Source organism: Ailuropoda melanoleuca, unplaced genomic scaffold, assembly GCF_002007445.2.
Source record: "Ailuropoda melanoleuca isolate Jingjing unplaced genomic scaffold, ASM200744v2 unplaced-scaffold8969, whole genome shotgun sequence".
NCBI classification, from domain to species: domain Eukaryota; kingdom Metazoa; phylum Chordata; class Mammalia; order Carnivora; family Ursidae; genus Ailuropoda; species Ailuropoda melanoleuca.
Window position 1 is genome coordinate 1 of NW_023254401.1, and position 4,561 is coordinate 4,561.

Consider the following 4,561-nt stretch of genomic DNA (forward strand, 5'->3'; position numbering starts at 1 on the left):
CAGTTCATTGTGATGCCCCTTTGCCCTCTGAATGTGCTGGGTGGGGTCACGGGGCTTCTTTTCACCCCTCCCCCATGCAGACACAGCCCAGGCCCCTGGCCTCATTGGTCAGTTATGTAGAAGTCCACTCTGCCTGCTGGGAGGTCTGCTGCAAGGCTGCCCCTTCCCTCTGCCCGGTGGGCCCAGCTCTGTGAGTAGAGGAAGGGGACTCACTGCAAGTTACTTCTGCTTGTCTCTGCCTCCTACGTTCATTCACCTGTTCATTTAACTGTCCTAGGCCCTGGGAAATAAAACTCCTGGCTTTATGGTGCTTGCTTCTAATGACAAGAGACAGATAATAAACAAAGCAAATTACAGTGTGACATGTGCTACGGAGAAAAGGACATCAGGGAAGGGGGTCAGGGGTGTGAGGTGGAGGAGGGTGCTTTTCCAAACAGGGTGGTCAGGGAAAGCCTTGCCGGGGAGGGTGTATTTCAGCAAGGACTTGCAGGAGCTGAGGGGTAAGCCCTGCACATCTTGGGGGAAAGAATGTTCCAGCTGAGGGAATCATTCGTTCAAAGGCCCAAAGGCAGGAGTTTGGGGATCAGCAAGGAGGCCAGCGGGAGTGGGAGGGGTGGGTAGCCGGAGGCCAGGTCAGAGAAGGCTTTAAGGCTTTATGGCTTTTACTCAGGGGGAGAGGGGGAACCACTGGGGGGCTACGAGTGAGGAGTGATGACGAGGTCTGGCTTACGGCTGAACAGCTTCTCTCTGGTGGACATGTTGAGAAGGGTCCATGGGGGCCAGTTGTGGGAGCAGGGAAACCAGTTAGCGGCTGCCACAATAAGCCAGATGCAGGTCAGCACGGCCCAGGGTGGTGCTGGTGAAGCTGGCAAGGCGGTGGTTGGATTCTGGACGTGTTTCTAAGAAAGCCGACAGGATATGTGCACAGATTGAATGTGGGGTGAGAGAGAAAGAAGGTATGGTGGGTGATGGTGGTTTGGGCAACTTTTTGAAGACCAGAGTGTCGGTAACTGAGCAGGAGACGGTAGGAGTAAGTGTACGCGAGACAGGAGCCTGGTTGCAGATCTGCGCAGTTTGAGGAGCTGAGTAGATAATCAGATGGAAATGCCAGACAGCAGTCAGATACAGCATCTGGGTAAGTACTGGCCATCGGCAGCATGTAGATGGCTTTTGAAGCCATAAACGCCAGGGGAGCGGGCGTAGATAGGACAGGGGTCCCAGGACTGAGGCAGGACACTTCACCTAGGGATGCGGGGAGGTGAGGAGGAAGCCACAAAAGGGCCTGAGCTGTGGGTGACGCGTGAGAGCCAGAGCGGGGCATCGTGGGAGCCAAGTAAAGAACATGCCTCAAGGAGGAGGGAGTGACCCACCAGGCCAGTGCTGCCCCACAGTCTCCAGAGGAGAGCTGGAGACTCACCGCTGGGTTCTGAACAGAGACAGGCCTGAGGAGCCGGCTCCGGTTCCTGGTCTCAGGCCCCCCCGAGGGCACTCACAGACACCCCTGCACCTCGGGCCTCCCAAGCAGCGGGGTGGGGGGTGCAGAGCGGAGGCTGCCGGGCAGCAAATGCCACTACCTCATTTATCATTTGACCAAGCGACTCTGTGAGCTACTATCGACAACATGCTATTTTAGATCTCATACGGCAAGTTCCTCTTTAGCTGCCAAGGCGGGCGCCCCACCCGGCGCCGGAAGGTGGCATTTCCTAGCCCTGTGGTGGAGTCAGACAGTGCTACCATTTAGTGCAGCGTTCCCTTTAGTTTAAGCTCCTTGCTGCTGAAACCCTAGAATTCCAAGTACCCAGATAATGCACCCCAGCCTTTCTTCAGTGGTAGAGGCAAGACCCCCAGAAAGAAGGCGGAGGGTGCCAGAGGACCTGGGGGGCACTACAACTCTGTACTTCTGAGTGGTGGGTGGGACGGCAGGCACTGGAGGTCTGAGGCCCCCGGAACCGTGCACCTGCTGAGCCAGCAGGGTCACAGCATGTGAAGGGGCTCCAGGTGGGTCCTAGCCCCCGCTACATGCACCTTACTGCCCCCCACTCCCTGGGTGTGCAAAAGGAAGCACGTCGCCCCGGCCTCACAGGGTATCACAGGACTCTGGCTTCTAGGCTCTAGCAGGAGCGCCCCCCGTGCCTGGCAGGGGCCCTGAAGCTGACCTCGCACACCTCGCTGTCCACGGGTGGCCAGGCAGGAAGTGGAACCTGAACCTGCTTCAAACCTTGATTCTCTGCCCTGCGGTGTGGCTTTGGGCCAGTACGTCAGCGCTCTGAGCTCACAGTCTCCCCTCTGCACAGTGGGGATACTTGCTTACCTCCAAGGATGAAGGTGGGAGATAAGTGAGCTCAGAGATGTTGTGACCTGGCAGGCGAAAGGGCCCAGAGGTATCTCAGGCCAGCGACCTACAGTGGAGGGCAGTTTTGTTTCAGTGTTATCAGAGGCGCAACGATGGGTTGGATGACCATTTCAAAAGTCTGAGCCATGCTTCGTGCACTCTGCCCTTTGCGTCCGGGCCAACTACGAGACCTCCGCCTGAAGCCACAGCAACATGTGAAGATACTTCAGGATGTGTTCGGGGCAGTCGTTTACAACATCCTCCTGTAAAATAACAGCTCACCCTGTCACACACACACACACACACACCCCGCCACCATGCGTTTGAACTGCTGATCATTTTTATTTTATTCACTGGGCTTTTCTTTTTTGAAAGTGTTATAATGAAATGCCTTAATTTTGTAACCAGGAAAAAGTTATGAAATATACCAGAGTTCTTCAGAGTTCTCCCTCTCTGGCCTGGGGAAGCCTGTGTGTTTTGCACAAAGCCCGCACTCTCTCCACTCAACGGGGAGTGGGCACAAGCCCTTCCCGCCTGTTGTGGGGTCCCTGATACAGGAGAAGAGGTGGGCTCAGGACCACGTCCTGATCTCATGCAACCTGTGCTCTCCTCCCTGTGCCAGCCTGAGACTTGGGGTGGACACGGCCCTCAACACCTATTCTGTGGGGCCAGCTCGGCCACATCTGCCAGTGTGCTACTGTCTTTCAGCCGGTGATGATTCCTCACTATCAAACGTGCAGACACAAGCCTTCCATAAACACGGCCGAGCTCCTGGACTCGTGGATGCAGACCAAACAAGAGCTGAGCTCGGGAAGCTTATTGGGGGCGAGGAGGCACAGACCGGCTAGGGGTCACCAAGGTGCAGTCTCCTGCCCGTGGCCTGGCCTCGCCTCAGCCTCTCTCGCCAGAGTCCCCTCTGGAGGGCCCAGGAAGAGGCAGAAGTCCCCTCATGGTGGAAAAATAGGCCTCAGAAAGAAAAAAGAATAGCGTCAGACCCTATTTTAGTTTGATAAATGAAACAGTCTTTAGACTTCAAGTATATAAAAAGATCATTTTTTCCCTATTTTTAGGGGGGTTATTAAAGATCTCTCTGACTAGAGAACAAGCGGGAATTAGAAAAGCTGTCAATAAAATTTTCCACCCTTAAGGAGCAAGACACCAGGAAGGGGCTTGAGGTTGTTGGTGCTGGGGTTCTGTGGGGGTCTCTGAAGGCAGGTGGTTCCTGGGGACCTCAGAATTTGCAGTTTTAGGGAACAGGGCTTTGTGGACCCCAATGCTACTTTTACCAAGTTGAGCTTTGCCTTCCAGATTCCGTACATAGAAACCAGTGCCAAGGACCCACCTCTCAACGTCGACAAAGCCTTCCATGACCTGGTTAGGGTAATTAGGTGAGCACTGTGCGCTTCCCCAGAAGTAGGCCCTCTGCAGCAAAACGGGCTCCGGGAGGACTGGACGGACGCAGCTTCTCATTCCAAGGCCTGGGCTGTGCAATTCTGGGCCTGTTTGGGATTTCTTATCCCTCCGTCCGTTTCTTTTCCCCTCCCTTCCCACCTTCCTTTGCACATATCCCCTCACTCCTACTACCTGTGGGTGAAGCCCGAAGCATAAGCTAAAGGGAGGTGCCTTCCTGCCTGGGGTGCCAGCTCGCCCTCCTCCCCGGGCTCGCCTTGGCTCTGCAGCTCGGGCTCCCTCCACCTGCCTTTGGTGTTCTCCCGACACCACAGATGTCAACACCATAGGAAGTAGGTCCGTTTCCTCTTCTCCGCCCGGAGGTCAGAGCGCCCTGTGACAGTTCCCCTGAACCACCACCATTCTGACTGCTAAGCTCAAGTTTCTGAGACCTTGCACCCATGCCTGCTTTCCAGAGGGCGCACCCTGCCAGGCTCCAGGTGCGGTCAGAAATCCTGGTCAGTGGTCTCACGTGTGTTTCTTTATAGCGAGGCTGGGCCCTAATCACCTCATGCTGAAAGGGCTGCCACAGCCTCCTGGCTGCTCCCCTGTCACCCATCTGCCCATTTCCAGAGTCTGCAACATGTGGAACGGCCTAGACTGCCGTCCTCAAGTATCAGGCTCCTAGTGTGAGACTGTGTGCTGGTGAGCTCTTCAGCTGTCGGTTAGTTGCGAACTCATGGGCAGGGCTCTGACAGGGTGCTTTCTCCCTGCTGCTTCTCAGCGCCCCCAGGACACACACACACACACACACACACACACACACACACACACACACAC

General features: G+C 55.7%; 1 long non-coding RNA gene across 1 annotated transcript; it reads left to right on the forward strand.

Moving 5' to 3' along the window:
* The first annotated feature begins 6 nt into the window (after window positions 1-6).
* On the forward strand, window positions 7-4,546 carry LOC117800907. Its single transcript, XR_004623208.1, has 2 exons — window positions 7-3,191; window positions 3,641-4,546. It is a non-coding gene; the product is annotated as an uncharacterized LOC117800907 (long non-coding RNA).
* The last annotated feature ends 15 nt before the right edge of the window (window positions 4,547-4,561 follow it).